We start from the raw sequence: 9,407 nt of genomic DNA on the forward strand, positions 1-9,407 counted from the left end.
GCACCCCCGGGAGAGGCACCCCCGGGAGAGGCACCCCCGGGAGAGGCACCGGAAGCTTAAGTCACACTCCCTTTGTTGGGCTTATGGTGCCTCCCTGCGGGTCGGTCCCCAAGTGTCTCCAAGCGCTGCTGCTGCTGAGTCTAAGTGCCTAATGTGCCCCCTCAGGTGTTCACCCCGCAGCCTCCCCCGTGGCCTTCCCAGCCCTGAGTCTCCAGGGCCCGCGGGTCAGGGAGGAAGACCTGCCCTCCCGGTACTGCACTTGATTTGGCCAAGTGGGCCTCCTCCTCCTCCTCTGTCCGCACAGGCACAGTCTTCCCGGACAGATCGCTCTCTTGTCCCACCTGATCCCGGAAACAGCGGTGAATAACACACGGCCTTTTTCTTCTTTATTGTGGACACAGACTTAGCGTGTGATCAAACCTGTAGCTTAAGGACTTTCTGGTTCTTCCCACAACTTCCAGCTCCTGAGGCCCTTCCTGGGTTTCATCTTCTAAGCTCATAGAAACAATTTCCCCCCACCCGCCTCCTCCTGATCTCCTAAATGTCTGGTGGCTTCTCCTTCCGAAGGACGCGAGTTGTACGTCCCAGCAGCCCCGCTGGATTCAGCTAGCACGGACCCTGACGCTCGGTGGGTGTCACGCAGTCCTCTCCAAACAGAGGAGGTGGTTCAGGATAAATGGTACAGATTTACTGAGCACTGAAGAAAGAGCTGGACAGTCAAGTTCCCACGGAGACTCGAGGTGCCCACTCTGGCACATTACCCGGCGGCACACGGCCCCGCACAGGCCGCTGCATCGCCTGCTTTCTTTAAGCTTCACTAGGGCGTCAGTCGTTCTTACATCAGAGCCGCGGGCTCACATGGCCTCTCGGGAACCTGCTGCACAACCTGAGGTTGGCTTGGCGTGTGGTCTGGTGAGTGGGTGGGTGCTACTGGGGCTGGTCTGGGTCATGGCCCAGCACCAACAACACCCTCCCGCACCTCAGCGACCTGTGAAGGGACTCCGGCCGTTGCATTACCATCAACATCACGTGCTGCTAGGTAGATAGCAGACGGGCTTTGGAATCAGACGGAAACCCCTCCTCTCGTGTGGCTCTGGGCAAGAGACTGTGCTGTCAGGCGGCCCGCGTGACCCCCGCATGGGGATACTCGTGGGGTTGTGACCCAGAGATTGCTGTGCACAGCCATGAGCCCGGGTCCAGGCCTGTAGTGAAAACTCATTCCATGTGTCACATTGTCCTTTGTTAGTACAGAGTTCAAAACTAACTTTTAATTGTAAAATGCATCATGTATGCAGATGATGAGGAAAGACGTATGTGTGTATTCTTGAGTAAGAATCCAATGGACGCCTCTGTAGTCCTTACGTGGGTTTGGACATGGAAGGTGCCGGGAATGTGCTGGCCCCGCCCCGGAAGTCACAGAGCTCCTCTCCTGCTGCTTGTGCCCTTCCAATCAAGAGCTATTCCTGCTTTCCCTGTTTTTGAGCTTCCTGTAAATGGAAACATGGCGCATCTTGTGTGATGTGCTTCTTGCCCTCACTGTTTGTGTTCTTTCCATCCCAGTTGCCACGTTCCCAGAGTCGTCCATGGCATCAGTATCCGGCAATGACCATTTGGGTGGTTTCCGTGTTCTGGNGTGGGTTTGGACATGGAAGGTGCCGGGAATGTGCTGGCCCTGCCCCGGAAGTCACAGAGCTCCTCTCCTGCTGCTTGCGCCCTTCCAATCAAGAGCTATTCCTACTTTCCCTGTTTTTGAGCTTCCTGTAAATGGAAACATGGCGCATCTTGTGTGATGTGCTTCTTGCCCTCACTGTTTGTGTTCTTTCCATCCCAGTTGCCACGTTCCCAGAGTCGTCCATGGCATCAGTATCCGGCAATGACCATTTGGGTGGTTTCCGTGTTCTGGCCACTATCCACAGGGCTCTTTGAACACTTTTTGGTTGATGCTGGTCACCAAAATTTCCCCACTGTGGCCTCCAACTCCACCTTCACCAGATAACATCAAACGGTTTCACAATCACTTACGAAATCCCGTAAAAACAAGCCTCAAACCTCAGGGACTTCTGCTAAAGACCCCATCCTTTCCCCAGTGCTCAGAGCTCCGGCCTCTCAAAGTCCAGGGTCTGTCCGTGCAGGACCTCAGGGCCTCCCTTGCCCACCCTGTGCCCCGGGAGTGCGTCCCTGGGCCCGAGCCCTCCCTGCTTCCTTTACACTGGAATTTTTATCATCCGTTATGCCAACAGCCATGGCAGCCCTCCCGCCACCTTTTCTTCAAGAGACTCTTGGCTACTGTTGACTGTTTTGCCTTGTTACATACGTTTTACACCAGTTAGTTCATTCCTACTATAAACCCAGTCGGAATTGCGTTGATTGTATCATTTAGAGCAGTGCGACTCGTTTACAAGGTTGCATTTTTTTGACCCACAAACAACCTTTATATCTTGCTAGTGTCTCATTTTATGTCCTTCCCTCGATGGGATTTTGTGTTTTCCCGAAGAGGTTTTGCACATCTTCTGGCACGTTTATTCCCCGACGCTTGGGACGTTTTCAATCGTACCCTTGAAGAAACTACCCTTAGGGATCTTGTAACATCTTTGTCCATATTCTGAATAGTGGACATCCAGTGGCAAAGGCCACTGTTGCCACGGGGCCTCCGACCCTGCCTGGGCAACCCAGACCCTTCTGTGGAAGGCCAGGTGGCAGCAGGAAACTCCGTCCCTGGGAACCCTGGCTTCACCTGCCCCCGCCACACGTTGCGCTCATTCAGTAGAGCNCCTCATTTTATGTCCCTCCCTCGATGGGATTTTTGTGTTTTCCCGAAGAGGTTTTGCACATCTTCTGGCACGTTTATTCCCCGACGCTCGGGACGTTTTCAATCGTACCCTTGAAGAAACTACCCTTAGGGATCTTGTAACATCTTTGTCCATATTCTGAATAGTGGACATCCAGTGGCAAAGGCCACTGTTGCCACGGGGCCTCCGACCCTGCCTGGGCAACCCAGACCCTTCTGTGGAAGGCCAGGTGGCAGCAGGAAACTCCGTCCCTGGGAACCCTGGCTTCACCTGCCCCCGCCACACGTTGCGCTCATTCAGTAGAGCAAACCTGTCGTCCTTCCGGTGCTCAGAGGAGCAGGCTTCTCAGGCGTCACCCAGGAGTTACTCGATTTTTTTCTCTGCAAAGAATCTCAAATGAAATAACTCAACAGCCCACAAATATTTATTAAGGACTTACTCTAGAGCAGACATTATTCTAAGCACTGGGGATAGAATAGTGAAGTGAATGAAGACAAAGCTTGCGACCTTGTGACCTGTATTTTGATCAGGAAGGTGACTAATTAAACCATTTTCAATGGGAACAGAAGTGATGCCAACATGAAGAAGGTTTGTCTAAAACAAGAACCCTAGGCATTAGGCTATAGAAAAGAGAAACAAATGGAAAGAATCAGTGGGGAGAATAAAGGAGCGAAGAAACCCCTCTGGGGGAGTCTCCATGCAGCCTCACCAAGTGGCGCTGAGAGAGGTTTACCCTCTTGAGGGGCTGGGGGCCTTTGCCAGAAGCCATTGAGTCTCTTGGAGCCCTCACTAAGTGAAAGGTGTAGATCTCCACTGTCTGCCCCCCAGAAAATTCACGTACATTTTTTTCTCCCTTCTCCTTTAGATATGTCTGGAAATGAGTTGGGGACCAGGAAGAAATCTCTAACTGCATAGACATCTACGCCAGTTCTGCCGCCTGCTGTACCCATTGTCACTGAAAGACAATGGCCCAGGAGCACTTTCCCCGCTTCGTGGGTGGCTGGCTCAGTTCCCGCTGGCACAAGGCACAGCCCACAGTGCCGAGAAGTGCCCATTATCATGTCCCCGTCGAAAGGCCCTCCACCACCCCTCAGCCACTGACCTCTCTATTTCCTTCCATCCAATCCCCTATCCTAACCCAAAGGTATCTTCAATTTATGCTTTGCAAGAGAAAGATACAGCCTTCAGCCTGGCCAACTAGTCCTCCAGACCATCGTGGCCGTATGTAGGACCCTGCCCGGGGCCTCAGAAGGGAAGAAGGGAAATTTCTTGTAGGGGATTTTTTTGGTGTTAGTGTTTATCATTTCATGTAGATGTGATTTTTAAAGAAATCGGTTTTCAAAACAATGTCTACAAATACTCTGCATTTGCAACTTAGAAATGAAGAAACATGATCATCACAATTTAAAACACACTGAGCAGATTTAACAATAAGACACTGCTGGAGAAAAGTCTGGTGAGTTAGAAAAATGTGGAGAAATGACAAGGAGAACAGATAGAGGGTTAGAAAATCAGAAAGAGAAGATACACTGAGGGTAAAATGGAAAAGCCAAACACCTGTTGGGAATTGCAGTGGGAGAGGAGAGTCGGTGTCAAAGAGAAAAAGCTGAGAACTTTCTGAAATTCTCGTGAACCCACAGATTCAGGAGCCCCACTGTGTGCCAAGTAGGGTCAGTCTGTAAAAACCTATCCTTTACGTTGTTGAGGAATCACGGAAACACTAAAAACCAAAGTGTTCTTGACAGCGGCCAAGGCGACCCATGTTTCCCGTCAACAGTTACAGGAGACTGTCGAATGAGAAGAACGAAGGGCCAACCCAGCTCTGTTATCCAAGAATTAGGGTCATCTAAAGACTTTTCCAGAAAACAAAAAGTAAGTGGGACAAAAGTGATACCAGAAGGAGGCTGTGGCCAAGAGCTAATGGCGCACCGATGTCCACCCTCCCTTCCTGCAGAGTAATAGTTCCCTGATTCTCTCAGCACAGGCTGAGAAGCTGGTACCTCAAACTGCCTGGCGGCAGAATGTCTGGTCAGGTTTTGAGGCCTGCGTTGTTTTGGAGGGTACACTACAATTTGGCCAAATCTGTAGCATTAGGAAATGGTAGGAAAGATCCAGAATGATGGCTTAGGTTGACAATTTTTTGACCCCTTTGAGCAAAGTCACGAGAGGGACAAGAACTCCAGCTAATTCCAGCCAGCCACGAAAGCAGAAATGGAAGGATCCAGAGTTTTGCTAACGTAGGCACATTCCACCTCTGGTCTCCGTATACTCAGCCAGATATTTCATAACCAAGTCACAGTTATGAGCTTTGCATCGAAGGGGCGGACTTGAAAGGAGACAACACTCTCACTCTTTGGAAAGGCGGCATGCAGGAAGGCGAGATTAAAGTAGGACTCACGTGTTCTTTCCGTTACAAACCTACCATCAACAGGAAAAAAATCTGGCAAAATCAGATTATGGTCACAGGGCTTTGGAACAGGAGGGAGTATAAATTGGTACAGTTTGCCATTATTTAGTAACACGGGCATCTGTAATATCCCTTTTAGGGCTACGCGCCAAAGAAACTCATGCACATTTGCACCAGGATATGTGGACAAGAATGTTGGTCAGCAAACCCGGAAGTGGCCCCAGGCCCGTCTACAGCACAGTTGATCAGCTGTCATATATTTACGTCACGGAGTGCCAGGCAACAATGAAAATGAGCGAAGCACAACTACACACGATGACACGTATGAACTTTACAAACATAACGGTGGGCAAAGAAAATGGCCACAGGAATTACTCCTAATATGTGATTCCATTTGTGCGAGGCTTCAATATAGGCAAAGGAAAACTATATTCCTTAGGGATGCGTTCTTTGCTGTAAACATTATAGAAATCAAGAAAGCATCCAATTTCTGGAGTAAAAACCAAAAAGAGAAAATGAAAAAAGCATTCAGTAAAATATATACAAAGAGCAGAGGGAGAATTTTGAAGATAGAGTTTCAGTGTCTTTGTTAATAAGAGAGGTTAAAATGTCAACGTTAGACAGGAAGAATGTTGGGGCGCCTGGGGGGCTCAGTCGGTTAGGTGCCTGACTTCGGCTCAGGTCATGATCTCACAGTTGGTGAGTTCGAGCCCCCGTATCAGGCTCTGTGCTGACAGCTCAGAGCCTGGAACCTGCTTTGGATTCTGCATCTCCCTCTCTCTCTGCACACACACACACTCCCTACTCTGTCTCTCTCTCTCTCTCAAAGGTAAATATTAAAAAAAAATTAGAATAGAAGAATGTCTCTCATCCCCTCATGCTCATTATATAATACACCTCGCCACTACCCCATGGGTGGAACCTCTGTTCTCCTTTAACCTGAGTGGAACTTTGCGACTCCCTCCACTAATCAGGGACAGTGGAAATGGTACTGTGTAATTTCTAAGGATGGAGCATAAAAGTGCCCCTAGCCCCTTTGGACTGGGTCTCCTGGGACATTTGTTCTGGGAACACGGTCATCATCCAGTGAAGGAGCCCAAGAAACGGAAGAGAAGCCCACTTGGAGAAGAAGCAAGGCCTCCTTTCTCCCAGCCCCGCCACCAGCTGCTGCTAGCCGACAGCCTGCATTACCCTCCAGCCATGCGAGGGATCCGTGTTGAAAGCAGACTGTCCAGGCTTGGCTTGAGCCATCTCTGCGGAAGCCGCGTGGAGCAGACGGAAGTCATTCCTGTCAAGCTCTGTCGAAACTGAGTGTTTGTGAGCAAAAGAAATGAAAAAGCAGCTTTGCTTTGGGAGAGTTAGTTATGCAACATAGACAACTGTTGTAATGGAAAATTCTAGAGGAATTTTCACTACAGAGAGAGGACATGGATGGCCACTATCACCTCTCCTTTGTGTATCATACCAATGAACTGCCCGGCAATGCGATTAGGCAAGAGTAATTATATACACCGTAACAGCCAACTGATTTTTTTCCTACAGAATTTACAGTAAGCATTTCTCTCTGATATTATAGCTTTCGTACCTATTGCATATGTTAGTTACATAACGAACTGTTAAGTGGCTCCCAAGGAGATTATATGTTCATTTTCCTATTTTTTTTTAATGTTTTATTTATTTCTAGGAGAGAGAGCGAGACAGCGTGAGCAGGGGAGGGTCAGAGAGAGAGGGAGTCACAGACTCTGAAACAGGCTCCAGGCTCTGAGCTGGCAGTCAGCACAGAGCCCGACGAGGGGCTCAAACCCACGAACTGTGAGATCATGACCTAAGCGAAAGTCGGACGCTCAACCGACTAAGCCACCTAGGCGCCCCTCATTTTCCTATTTTTAACATTTGACAAACTTTCTCCTTTTATAAACATAGCTATCATGAAAATCCCTGTGGCTAATGGATCAAATGACAGGGACATTTTAAGGACTTAAAATAAAATCATGACATTTTCTGAAATCGCAGTTTTAGTAGCAACACAAGAGACATAGGTTTCAATTTGCCATCACCTGTGATAGAAAGTACTGACTTTTTGTTAATCTGAGTCATGAAAAATTTCATCTCCATACTGTGTCTTTGCATTCCATTGAGGTACAGAAAATGTCATGATTTTATTTTAAATCCTTAAAATGTCCCTGTTGTTTGAGTCCTTGGTTTATGAATCAAAGATACGGTACTTGAGAAAAACCTTCCATTTCATATTTCAGAGAATTTGTACCTTTCACCTTACCTTCATGCCTATAGTAAAGGCTACCATCTCAATGAAAATGGGAAAATAGAGGAATTTATGGCTTTAGTTCATCTACATTCACAAACCGAAGCAGGGCACCACAAGTCACTGTCTGTCATCCTGTGAACCACAGTAGGGCAGGGGCACCCTGTGTGAGACAAGTTCCCTTGCTAGTGCTTTTCCGAACCCTGGTGACGATCTGGGCTTTACCTCCTTCTGGGATCTGGTGCTCAGGACCAGAACATGACCCACGGTGCTTCAAATGTGGCTTCTCCCCTGTCATTAGGCTCTCACCTTCACAAGGGAGCCACCAAGAGACAGGTCAAAGGCCAAGGGGGAAAGGGTCCCCATCTGTGACAGATTCACAAGGATTTGCTAGGAACCCCTTGCATCTTGCTGGCGATGGGCAGTCCCAGGGGCTCAGTATCAGAGAGGACTTCCTCCAACATAGATGGCGGGGCATTCACTGTGAGAAGGCGCGGTGGGGGGCGCCTGGGGGGCTCAGTCGGTAGAGCGTCCGACTTCAGCTCAGTTCATGATCTCACGTTTCATGGGTTCAAGCCCCGCCTCGGGCTCTGTGCTGACAGCTCAGCACCTGGAGCCTGCTTTGGATTCTGTGTCCCTCTCTCTCTGCCCCTCCCCTACTCGTGCTGTCTCTCTCTCTCTCTCTCTCTCTCAAACATTAAAAAAAAAAATTAGAAAAAAGAGAGAAGGCGTGATGGGAAATGGGCATCTTTCCCACCACGCCGCTTTTTTTTAGCTTTAAAATTTCATGTTTATTCATATTTTTCAAAATATATGTACNAAAAAAGAGAGAAGGCGTGATGGGAAATGGGCATCTTTCCCACCACGCCGCCTTTTTTTTTAGCTTTAAAATTTCATGTTTATTCATATTTTTCAAAATATATGTACATAAAAAAGGAAGATTTACAACAGGAAAGATTGCCTTACATGCAACACAAATTCCAAGGAGTTCATGATGGGATCACACATGATTATGGATCTACTTTCAAGCCGATCCTCTCAAGTCCATTTCCAGCCACGCTCTAGGCTGCAGATGGGGTCCCAGGAGACAACGCAAGTGGAATGAAGGAAACAGACCTCTTTTGCTTCTGGCAGCGCTCACGGGGCCAGAAGATGTACACCAAGAAGTTTAAGACAATTAAGATGTCAAGTGCCACAGGGAGGGTAAATGATAACCGGAAATCAGTATTTCTCAAGTAGAAAGCTAGTACTATCTAACACGACTTCACAATACGAAAACAAATACAAAAGAGAAAGGGTTAGGTAGTCGGGCTTCATTTGCTTTTTTTTCTTTATGTAAATATCTCAAGGAAGCCACTTGCTTGATATCAAAAGTGCTGTGGAAAGAAAGGAGGGGACAAAAACCCACAGATGAATCCGGAATTTAGTTTAGCAAATGGTATGTTTTTCCACTTAATATTTCTATATTAGTAATGATGTGACTCTCCAACATTTCCTTATAAAAAAGGCAAATAGGAAATGACAACTCATGCTCCAAATATTAAAAAATATATTTAAACATTTGATCGAGATTTTATGTTTTGGTTTTTGGTAACACAGGCGACACCAGAAATCATAAATTCAATATATTCCTCTATTTCCTCTTCAATCAAAAACCAAGTGGTGGAGGGAATTTGTGCTTGTGGAGGGAGCGCAATGCCCTGGGCCAGCGAAAAACACCTGGAAATTGGCGAACGTGAAAAGTGGCCCAAAGGAGTCATAGGTCTGCAGAATCTAATGAAGTCATGACTTTTTTGGCTTACTCCCAAAGCTAAGATGTCTCTGTGTTTATATCGTTGGAGAGAAAGGGTTAGTGGAGTGGTTTTATAAATAAGATTAATTATTATAGCTAAAACTGAAGTCTCCAGGCAGAAGGCTTTCAATTCAGTCAGTGCTATATATACTGCCT

This window comes from Crocuta crocuta, unplaced genomic scaffold (genome assembly GCF_008692635.1).
Source record: "Crocuta crocuta isolate KB4526 unplaced genomic scaffold, BGI_CrCroc_1.0 scaffold541, whole genome shotgun sequence".
Classification (NCBI taxonomy): Eukaryota; Metazoa; Chordata; class Mammalia; order Carnivora; family Hyaenidae; genus Crocuta; species Crocuta crocuta.